Raw genomic sequence first — 12825 nt, forward strand, 5'->3', positions numbered from 1 at the left:
AGTGCTGAACATTTTCACATTTAGCACACAGAATCTGTATGATCTGGGTATCAGAGCAGACAGACACTTGACCAAATTTCATATGAGAAGATACTCGCTGTCATCTCTTCAACTGGAAAAACTTTCAAAGACTCCTGTCTTTAGATATCTAAGGTGTTTCTTGATGAGGGGTGTTTGGGGTGTTTTGGTAAGATTTTTTTTTTTTTTTGCCTTGGGGAACAAGTAAGTAAGTGCTAATGGGCAGGGCTGTAATTCAGAGGGAACTAAACAGGCTGGAGGAATGGGCCAGCAGGAAGTTTTCAAAGTTCAATAACAAATACCAAGTCCTGCACCTGGGAAGAAGACCCCTTGCAATGATACAGGCTGGGGACTGTCTGGTCGGGCAACAGCTCTGCCAAAAAGGACCTGGGGATGTTGGCAGACAGCAAACTGAACGTGAGTCATCAGTGTGCCCTGGCAGGAAAAAAGGCTGGCAACACACGGGGCTGCATGGGAGAATAGCCAGTAGATCAAGGGAAGTGATTATCCCCCACTATTCAACACCCAGATGACACCTAAATTCTGTGGCTAGGTTTTGGGTCCCCCAGTACAAGACAGCCTGATAAACTGGAGGCAGTTCAGTGAAGGACCACCAAGATGCTTAGGGGGATGGAGCACTTGCCCTGTGAGGAGAAACTGAGGGACTGGTGCTTTTTGAGCCTGGAGAAGAGGTGGCTTTGGGGGCACTTAGCAGCCCCCCAGACCTACACGGAGGTCATTGAGGAGTCTAAGCCATGATCCTCTCTAGAGGTACATGATGAGAGAACAAGAGACAATGGGCATAAACTGAAAAGAGAGGTTCAGACTAGATATAAAGAGAAACTTTTTCAACCTGAAGACAGCCAAACAACGGAGCAGGCTGCTCAGATATGTTGTACAGTCTCTATCCTTGGAGGTTTTCAAGACACAGCTGGACACAACCCTGAGCAGCCTGGCCTGAACTCAGATCTGAGACTGCTTTGAGCAGGAGATTGGACTAGAAATGTCATGATGTCCATTCCTACCTGAATTACCCTAGGGTTCTTACTCAATAAATATTGAGGAAGTATATGAAGCACAGAAGGGATTAGGTGAGAACATTTATGGTAAAAACAGAAAATAATCCATAGGCTGACTCCTGTAGTCTTCATTCAGGTGAAATTGCCAGTTCAGCTGGGTCATCTTGCATGGTAATTGGAATCTACTGAAGGATTTAAATGAGAGTACTACACTGAACTGAAATCAGAGAGGACTGTAGCTAACGATTTTACTACAGCACTAGATTTAATACCCAAGTCTGCTTAAATGTATTCTTAAATAATTTCCACCTTATTTTAAAAGAAAAAAAGAGTAAGCTAATTTCTGCTCACAGTTACACTGACTTAAGTGCTTGTTTTTCCACATTTTTGCATACGCAAAGAGGAGTACGTTCACTGATATCCCATAACAGTAGCCACTAAAATATAATGATTCAGTGTGCAATCAAGGGAAAATGAACTGCACATGGGATTGATATTCCTCTTTCCTGGTTTACCTGTATGATTTATAAAATATCTAAAAAACAAACGAAAAAGGTCTTAGCAGAAAGATAAAAAACAGTATACTTTTTAGTGGATTGCACTCCAGAACAAGATTCATCCCATTAATTCTATGTATTATTTAATCAAGCAATACAGAACTCTTGTTATGCTACCAAGCCATTTTAAAAAGCAAGTTAATCATGCTCAAGTGACTGACAATACAACAACTCTTTCCCCAGGCTTCATTTGAATCTAATTTATTTAATCCAACAAGCATAGCAATGAAGCAGGCAAGGTAGTCTTTTCAAATTTAAGTAAAGACATGGAGGGGAAGAAACTGTACATACTTCATAAACTATAAAATTTAACTTTTTTGCTTGATTTGCCATCCATAAAATTATTTTAAATAGAAGGACATCAATCTTATCCTGTAATTACCTTTGTCAAGGTTACCAATTTTATACCTAGGCTTAGCCAGCAAAAAGCTGCTGATTTTTTTTCCTGGTTACCTTCTCCGCTGCTAGATATACTGTATTTGAAACGAAAGGCACTCATGGTACACCTGGAAAATCTATATTTAAAATATGTACACACTATCTGTATTAACATACATTATTATTATAACAAAGGTACAACAAAAGCAAATTTGTTATGAATTGGATTAACTTGGTGTAAGAGTGGAAGCAGATTTTCATTTATGTTTGTTGTGCTGGGTTAAGAATGTCTGTACCAATAACAAATATGTATTTAAATTATCTTTTTGTGTATTCACTTTCCTTTTACCTTCTGAATGCTTCCTTTATTGTGTGTGTTTTCTCCTTACCTCCTTTTACCTTCTTGAAGTTATCCAAGTTATCTCTGTATTTGAACTACACATTTCTTTTCTACTTATTCTTTAACTCCCTCCTTCCTTTTCCTTCTTTGGTACAGATTCATCTCCCTTTTATTCTAATCCATGACTTGATATTTGTTACTCTTAGGAGTGGATGTCATGGAATCTGCAATATCTCATGAGAGATAACAGCATGGAACACGAGTAGCATGCAATCTATTGAAAAGAAGAATGGAGAAAAATTCTGTATGGGAGGGTAGCTGAGCCGAGAAGAGAAGAATCAGGCAGTCCTCACTGTCCCTTAGATATCAGGAGTCTAAGACTGGTAGATGGAGCCGCTGTGTAATGAAACATCAGTAGAGAGCGGCTATTGTGATGGCCTTATTCAAGACAAATAAGAGGAAGGCAATGTCATATTGTAACAAAAATATAACAAAACAGTTACATATATATATACGCACCATCATTGCTATTATATTTCCTTTCTTTGTGTTTCTGGTTTCAGAGCTAGAAAATCTCTAATATTCCTTTCTGTATATTTTGATATCAGAACTGATCTCTTTTTAAACACTGTGTTTCGGTTATCAACAGCATCCTTTTGCCACAGGCTGCATAATTAAGAGACTATTGTGACTATCCTAAAATAATGAGTAACGTGCAAATTAAATTGTCTGTGGAAGATGTTAAAAATGTCTAATTATGGAATTAATCCCCTTGGAATATGAAAATGTAGAAGTAAACAAGTCAGAGCACTGCTTATCTTTCATTCTGAGAACAAGACTGTAATTACATACAAGTCATACGCAAAAAACATATCAAACTATTTATTACAGCTATGTTCAGAAGTCATATTAGAAACAGGCTTCTGAAATTATATTAAAAGACAAGGGTATGTACCTTTTATCAGAAGAGATATGATCTTTCACTCTTCTGATGAAACAGTTACTATATGAAATCACCTGCATTGTAAAATGACAAAATGTATCACTTTTCTTAAATTGAAATTAATTTCATAATACATTAAACATGGTGACATCTCTTTGTTTAAAGCTGCGTAGTTTCCAAACTATATACCTTAGGATTTTTAAAAAAAATCCATCAAGCAATTAAGGATAACATGAGTCGTCATTACAAGTAATGAGGATATTTTGACTGCAGAATATAAACATTTACTAAGATTTATTCAGGATAGGAAGAACTGAATTTTACTGGGGGGTGAAAAGAAAAAGATACTTTTTATGAGGACTTGAAGTACTTCTATGTCATACAGAAGGTATTACAGAAATACTGTATGCTTTCTGGTGAAAATATTGAAATAAACCAAGTTAGAGGAAAACAGGTTGTATTGATCTGCATAAGACACCGTGCGTGATTTCTGTCTCATACTGGTGGTTTTTAATATAGCCACCTGCTGTGATTTTAAAACATGGAGTGTCTTTTTCCAAGTTTCATATTAAGGTACAAAGATGTGAATCCTCATTTTTGCCAGTTTGACAGAGCAGGTGGTCATACCCTTCTGCCATGGGTATAACGTAAACCCCTAGGTCTGATGAGTTATATCAGCCAGACTTCCCAAGAGGATTTGGGATCATGCTTCAACAAAATTAGAATAAGGTGGCAAGCACATATCTGAAAGAAAGAAATACTGCCCATTACAGTACACTGTGTAGGCCATATGGTAGTGAAATTTCACAACATGAATGTAATTTGGTTTTAAAAATGAATGAAATGAGCAGGTGTGGGGTAACATACCATGAACAGAAAGCTTTTTAAGCACGAAATGCTCAGAATAATAAGGAAGTTACAGCTCAGAATGGGGAAATACAACATAACTCCCCAGAGATGTTTGCAAACAACTGCCCCGCACGGTAGACCTTAATCAAATATGCTGTTTGGCTCTTGTTTTTAAGATCCCTAATAGCCATCTTTTTTCATTCATTAATATTCTATGAACATCTTTGTAGAGGAAGAAGATGAGACATCAATGTGTGTCATCATACACAAATTATCCCAGACTCTCAACAACTTCTTCACTTTCAGTGCTTCTGCACGGGGTTTTGATATTCTGCCAAGAGCTACTGCTTATGTGATGGTCCAAAATACCTCAGTTTCCCTTTCTTTCCATGTGTTTCTTCCCTCATAGTCACTAGCAATAACACAGACTTTTGACAATGCAAGGGGGGAAGGTACAGGTCCTGTCCTGCTGAGTAAGAGAGATTCTGCAAGAGCCATCCCACTGGTTGTCCACTCTAACAAAAAATGGGCAAAGAGGAAGAAAAGACACATTCGTTGAGTGACTCAGCACACACTTTACTGAAAGGAAAATTACCTCTTAAAATTGTATTCCTGACACATTTTGGAGTATGTGTAGGCACAGACATTTTAATTAAGATTTTGTGATCCCAAAAGGGAAAGACCTCCATGAGACGAAACAAAGCACTTTTACATTTTGAATTGGGTTCTTGGAGTTAGATGCTAACATTCTCACCTTGTCCTCTGAAGTGCCGTGATAGGTGTCTTCATTTGTAAGATCACATGCCATTTCCCAGATAAAATGCTACTCTATCTCTAAGCCTGCACAAATGTTCTTGTAATTATGTAATTTATTTTTCTTAGTTCCTTCTTTTTCCACTTTTTAAGCTAGGGCTACATTTCATAATCCTAAATACATTTTATATTGAACCATATTTTTTACAATTTATACTGATCACACTTTTATATGATCTTCCCTTTGTTCTGATGCATTTTAGTAATTGTCACTGTGTACATTTATTACACCATTAGCAGAAAATGTTTCTCATCTGCAGATAAATCCGTGACCTGCAATCTATTCATATACTATTTCACAACCTTTTTGTGTAGCTCAAAGCCTGAGTATAATTGTTTTGTGTTTCGTTGCTGTCTGTTCTCTAGACTGAAAACAGTAGATACTACTTTCTCAAAGAACTGAATATGTCTTCAAAATATTACTAAGCTATTTAATGAATGGAAAGTATTTAAAAATATATACTTAGTACCATCTTTATAATTAGAGGAATACATATATAGGGAAAAATGTACTTTATGGTCTTTGCAAGTTGACATATGTTTGTGTTTCTGGTTGCAAAAAACTAATTAATATTGTAATTTAATGATGCTCAATAGTGATCAAATATTTGTGCTGAAACACAAAGATCCTTACCCCAAAAATATATGCCAAATTATTCTGCATGTAACATAATGAGTACAAGAAGAAGGAATGAGGGTAGGATAGAAGTAGAGGAATTCCCTTCATACCAGGATCAGACCCTTGTCACAACTTGGCTAATGTTTAGCAGGATAGATCTAAGTCAGGATTATTTATTATGCTATCTAGAAAATGGATAAAACATATCTAAGTAGATAAATGACTGATGAGATTCTTGTGGGCATCACAGAAGAATAGGCTATTCAGAAGGGATTTAAAGGAAAGGGTAGAAGATCTGTAGCTATTTCTAGAAAGATGTATAGGCAGAACATAGAGGAAAGAAAGGGTCATGGGAGAAATGAGAACAAGAAGTTGAGGCTGAGGTACCCATGTTGAAGAAGCTGAGGTACCTGCAGAGTGTGCAGACAGAATTGCCACTAAATTCTGCACCTAAAGGACTGGCGAGTAAAATGGAGGAAGTGTACACGTATGTATAATCCTAATGGCAGTGAAAAAAAGCACAAAACTTGGGAATGGCAAAGAGGAATTAGAATTGAAGGAGTAACAATAAATACAGACAGTGACAAACACTTGCAGATTTTTAATCTGTATGACAAAAACAGAAACAGAAATAAATAGTGCAAAGACACAACATGATTTAATTTTCAGGTTTTAGGAAGAAAGTTGTGTTAAGGGAAATAGCTCCTGGAGAAGACACAGTTGCAATTTATTTCTAAATGCATTGCTCTTTGAAATGAACATGTGCTGTCATATAGATACTGTGTTACAGGTCTGTACAGTGGCTTGGAGCTGTGTTTCACTTACAGACTGATTGTTGAGGTTTTTCTCAGAAACGGTTTACTGGGCACAGGATAAAACACAGTCCTCCAAGAACATGCACAAGTGACTGCCTATAGGATAAAGAGGAAAGAGTGCCTGAGATAATGTTTGATTTGAGCAATGTTATTCAAATGCAAAGCATTGCAAGAATACACAAATCTCGTAATGTAATAATTCTGGCATGTATGAGTAGTTTCAGCCTATGGAATCTTTACAACTGTAATATTTAATTTCAAATAATTTAGTTTCATTTTCTATGTTAAATTACCAGAGAACAGCAACCTAAAAAGTATCCAAAGAAGGGACTTTATCTAGGGGTGTGCTACTTCCTGAAAAAAATAAAGAGCAAAGGGACACAGTCCTGTGTTCATTCATACCAAGAGCCTGAACTTGTGAATGCAAACAAGCATCTTCATACCCATCTGGATTCTGCAATCACCTTTGCTTTGCTGCTGATGGAGATGAAGTTATTCACCTGCTCAGTGAATCCTAGGTGCAGAGCCAACATCTGGTCCCTGTCCCAGCCCGTCTGAGTTGTGAGTATGGACGTATGAAGGGTAAGCCTAACTTGTCCACCTGCCTAAAAACTTTGGTTCTAGGTAGTAAGTTCTATTAATTGAAACAACATTGTTAAAGAATTCAAGAACATGTTTTCATTTGTCCAAAAGCTCCAAAATGCTATTTCCTTTAACTCGGGTTCTGGGCCATAACACGTCACAGGGACTGAGCAATTTACTGAGTACTTAATTATTGAGTGCAAATTTTCTCAAGTGCCTGGCTAATGAGTTTAGCAAAAACAAGCAAAGGAATAACCAGAAAGAGGTTCAACACAGGTTGAGTTTTATGAAATTAATGTCAGTGCCTTAGCCAATTACTTAGACAGGGTAATACCTGTCTATATTGCTTTTTCAATTCCAACTGGAAAAGATGTTCTTCCTTTTTCACCTTTGAACTTCTCTGTTTTGTTGCTATGTGCCATTGATCAGATGCTGCATTTTAACTCCAAGCTGATTTATTTTTTGTGCCTTCAATTAACTCAGTGTTCATTAGTTAAGGGGCTGATCCTTCATCTTCAATTCACATCTATACTCTTTATTTGAGTCACATCTATATTCTTTACTTATCTGGGCTATCCAGTCATAAGAGTAATAGTTTGCAAAAATGACCTTCACAACTCTAAAGCACTTTCAGATGAAACAGGAATTACTGTTTTATAGCAGATTCTTAGGCTCTCTTCTGCAATCTGTTGCCTCTTTTTGTAACCAGTGCTATAGTATTTAGAGAAAGATTTTAGAAACTCCCATTGTTTTTTCTAAGTATGTGCTTTCCTCAGTTAGGTCTTTTCTTCATATCTCACAACTAGAGACTTGTTTAAGCTTCAAAACATGAAGCTTTAGGACTTTTCATAGTGTTTGTAAGTAGTAATGGCAATAATTATGACAGATCTTGTTTTTTATTCCCTTTCTATTGAATGACACAAAATGTAACGCAAACACAGTCATCTCAGGATTGTTCTCACTGTATTACATCTCATGTAACCACTCACAACTCTGCTAACTTGGTGTAAAAACAACATCATCAGAACCATGCTGGTCTATGTCCATTCTGGAACTACTTTACACTGGTAAACACATGTGCTGATAAAGGGGGTGGGGGGGAGAAGACAGAGAATCAGACCTCCCCAGTTTAGACAGAGTTTCATTTTGGATCAGAACTGAATTCCTGTAAGTTATGATCCAAATAAGCTAAGTGCCTAAGATCGAGTAAACTAAATGCCTACTAAATTCTGCTTCTTTGATGAAATTTCAGGAACTGATTCCATTTTGCTTACAGTACAAACCATATGTTTCGGACTTGATGGAAATAAGATTCCTTTATAATGTGGGTTATTGGAAATTATTTTAGATTTTTTATCAAATTGACTCACTTAACTATTCAAAAAGCCTTGAAATTTTCATTCTGCATCAGGAAAAAAATTTTTCAATAGTGAAAGGGGTGGGCAGAGAGGGAAGTGCAGTAGTTGAACGTGCCAAAGGGTAACCAACAGAGAAAGAAACCACTCACCCTTTAAAATTAAATCTCACTGTGTGTGCTGTGTATTCTATATCCAGGGTTATTCTTTTCACTGTTCTTGAAGTTCTCTTCCAGTCCAGAGCCAACAGTTATTAGTGTAACTGCTCTGGATTAATTTGTACCATATTTCATAGCATATATTTTGACAAATAAGGGTTTTATTCAAGGAATTCATATGGACATATAATTATCAATCACAAATTTCTCCTGGAATATTTCCAGTAAATTTCAAATAAACTGGCTGCCTGAGAAATAGATATAATTTTAGCTCTAAATAAATATAATACAAGCTCTATTTCTGTAAAACTTTGAGATCAATACTTCTGAGGCCGTGGAATACTCTAGTTCTATGAATATGATGTGAATTAAGTTACTGCCTTGACTGATGTGCTAAAATGCATTATTTATTATTTAATCCCAGTCTCATTGAAGTCTTTGGCCTGTTCTGATATGTAACTCGAATTCTCCTCATTTTCCCCCAATTACTAACTGACACAGCCTACAGAATTGCTCTCAGGAGAGTCTAAGGTAAAACTTCATTTGCTTCAGCAGTGCAAGGTAAATTCTAGCAGTCTTAAAATAGTAAATTTGTTTAATAACATCAATTTCTGAACTGATCTTTTATGCTTAAGATATATTTTCTGCAAATGTGTGTACTGATAAAAGACATGCATATGAAACCAAGGTATGTGTACTGGTAAGTGTATTATTTGAATACGAAGATGGGATTGGAGTTTAAATGTGGGATATTAGCATGTGTCCATAGTTCTCTATTTCTGGTTAATTTCCGAAGCCTTGAGCCCTGCGTGAATATAAATTCCATGATCTTTGGATTGGGAAGTATCAGAGCTAAAGCTGATGAAGATGTGAAAGTTCATAAGGTTCCATTTCTATGCTTGCTACGCTATGCTATGCTATGCTACTCCTATCAAACCACATCTATTTACCAGGACTCCTAAATACACTACTTTTATCTATAAAAACTGTCATGGTTTAACCCCAGCCAGCAACTAAGCACCACACAGCTGCTCACTCACTCCCCTCCAGTGGGATGGGGGAGAGAATTGGAGAAAAAGATAAAACTCATGGCTTGAGATAAAGACAATTTAATAGGACAGAAAAGAAGAAAATAATAATAATGATAAAATAATATACGGAAGAAGTGATGCATAATGCAATTGCTCACCACCGGCTGAGCAATGCCCAGCCAGTTCCTGAGCAGTGCTGCACCCCCCCTGGCCAACTCTCCCCAGGTTTTTTTTTGTTCTTCATGATGTCATATGGTATGGAATATCCCTGTGGCCAGTTTGGGTCAGCTGTCCTGACTGTGTCCCCTCCCAGCTTCTTGTGCACCTGCAGGGCAGTATGGGAAGCTGAAAAGCCCTCGACTTGGTGTAAGAACTGCTCAGCAACAGCTAAAACATCCCTGTGTTATCAACATTATTCTCATCTTAAATCCAAAACACAGTACTATACCACCTACTAGGAAGAAAATTAACTCCATCCCAGCTGAAACCAGGAGAAGTGACTTCAAAGGGACAAAGATTTAAGCTTGGCCAGAAGGAAGCAGTATCTGGAGAATGAAGGAAGAACTGCTCCAAGGTGGTAGTACCATTTACTTGGTACTACCAAGTAGAAAAAAACATGTACAAGTAGAACAAACCACAAGTTTTTTTTTAAATCTCATTGAAATTTCGGGAAGGAATGAGGAGAATCTCCTCAAGTGGAGGATGAGAGGTGTTCCTTAAGAACCAACATTATGATCAATGCTGGCTGGCAACCTAGGGAGTTTAAGTTCAGTTCTGAGGCATCTAGACTGGAACTAGATGTAGACTGTAGATCTTGTAGACCCACTCTAGATCTGCTCTAGATTTAGATCTAGGGGTGGTGTGCTGATGTTGGGGGCAAAATCGATAGCCCAGCTCAAGTGCATCTACTCCAATGCACGCAGCATGGGCAGCAAGCAGGAGGAGCTGGAAGCCATTGTCCAGCAGGACAGCTATGACGCAGTCGCCATCACAGAAACATGGTGGGACGACTCGCATGACTGGAGTGCTGCGACGGAGGGCTATAAGCTCTTCAGGAGGGATGGCCAAGGAAGGAGAGGCGGTGGGGTGGCTCTGTATGTTAGGGAGTGTTTGGATTGTATAGAGCTCAATGACTGTGATGACAAGGTTGAATGCTTATGGGTAAGGATGAGAGGGAAGGCTAACAAGGCGGATATCCTGCTGGGTGTCTGTTATAGACCACCCAACCAGGACAAAGAAACCGATAAAGCGTTCTACAAGCGACTGGCAGAAGTCTCACAGTCACAAGCCCTTGTTCCTGTGGGGGACTTCAACTTACTGGACGTCTGCTGGGAACATAATACAGCAGAGAGGAAACAGTCCCGGAGGTTCCTGGAGTATGTGGAAGATAACTTCCTGACACAGCTGGTAAGGGAGCCTACCAGGGGAGGTGCCCTGCTTGACCTGCTGTTTACAAACAGAGAGGGTCTGGTGGGAGAAGTGAAGGTCGGAGGCCGTCTTGGGCTTAGCGACCATGAAATGATAGAGTTCTCAATTCTTTGCCAAGTAAGGAGGGGGGTCAGCAATACCACTATGATGGACTTCCAGAGGGCAGACTTCAGCCTGTTCAGGACACTGGTTGAGAGGGTCCCTTGGGAGATGGTCCTAAAGGGCAAAGGGGTCCAGGAAGTCTGGACCTTCTTCAAGGAGGAAATCTTAAAGGCGCAGGAGCAGGCAGTCCCCATGTGCTGTAAGAAGAGCCGGCGGGGAAGACGACTGGCCTGGCTGAACAAGGAGATTTTGCTGGGACTCAGGAAAAAAAGGAGAGTTTATCACCTTTGGAAGAAGGGGCAGGCAAGTGAAGAAGAATACAAGGACCTCGTTAGGTCATGCAGAGAGAAAATTAGAAAGGCAAAAGCCCAGCTAGAGCTCAATCTGGCCATGGTCATAAGGGATAACAAAAAATGCTTCTATAAATACATTAGCAACAAAAAGAGAGCCAAGGAGAATCTCCATCCTTTACTGGATGTGTGTGGGGGGAACATCATCATGAAGGATGAGGAAAAGGCTGAGGTACTTAATGCCGCCTTTGCCTCAGTCTTTAACAGCCACACCAGGTATCCTCAGGGTATTCAGCTCCCTGGGCTGGAAGACAAGGATGGAGAGCAAAATGAACTCCCCATGACCCAGGAGGAAGCAGTTAACGACCTGCTATGCCACCTGGACACTCACAAGTCTATGGGGCCTGATGGCATCCACCCAAGGGTGCTGAGGAAGCTGGCGGAGGAGCTTGCCAAGCCGCTCTCCATCATTTATCAACAGTCCTGGTTAACAGGGGAGGTCCTGGACAACTGGAAGCTTGCCAACGTGACGTCCATCTACAAGAAGGGCCGGAAGGAGGATCCGGGGAACTACAGGCCTGTCAGCCTGACCTCGGTGCCGGGGAAGATTATGGAGAGGTTTATCTTGAGGGCACTCACAGGGCATGTGCAGGACAACCAAGGGATCAGGCCCAGCCAGCACGGGTTCATGAAAGGCAGGTCCTGCTTGACCAACCTGATCTCCTTCTGTGACCAGGTGACCCGCCTAGTGGATGAGGGAAAGGCTGTGGATGTTGTCTACCTGGACTTCAGCAAAGCCTTTGACACTGTCTCCCACAGCATTCTCCTGGAGAAGCTGGTGAATCGTGGCTTAGACAGGTGCCCTCTTTGCTGGGTTAAAAACTGGCTGGACAACTGAGCCCAGAGAGTTGTGGTAAATGGAGCGAAATCCAGTTGGTGGCTGGTCACAAGCGGAGTCCCCCAGGGCTCAGTATTGGGGCCAGTCTTGTTTAATATCTTTATCGATGATCTGGAGGAGGGGATAGAGTGCACCCTCAGCAAGTTTGCAGATGACACCAAGGTGGGTGGGAGTGTTGATCTGCTCGAGGGTAGGAAGGCTCTGCAGAGGGATCTGGACAGGCTGGATCAATGGGCTGAGGCGAATTGGATGAAGTTCAATAAGGCCAAGTGCCGGGTCCTGCACTTGGGTCACAACAACCCCATGCAACGCTACAGGCTTGGGGACGAGTGGCTGGAAAGCTGCCCCGCAGAAAAGGACCTGGGGGTGTTGATCGACAGCCGGCTGAATATGAGCCAGCAGTGTGCCCAGGTGGCCAAGAAGGCCAACGGCATCCTGGCTTGTATCAGAAATGGTGTGGCCAGCAGGAGTAGGGAGGTGATCGTGCCTCTGTACTCGGCACTGGTGAGGCCGCACCTTGGAATCCTGTGTTCATTTTTGGGCCCCTCACTACAAGAAGGACATTGAGGTGCTGGAGCGTGTCCAGAGAAGAGCGATGAAGCTGGTGAGGGGTCTGGAGCACAAGTCTTA

The sequence above is a fragment of the Gavia stellata genome, chromosome 2 (genome assembly GCF_030936135.1).
Source record: "Gavia stellata isolate bGavSte3 chromosome 2, bGavSte3.hap2, whole genome shotgun sequence".
NCBI lineage: Eukaryota > Metazoa > Chordata > Aves > Gaviiformes > Gaviidae > Gavia > Gavia stellata.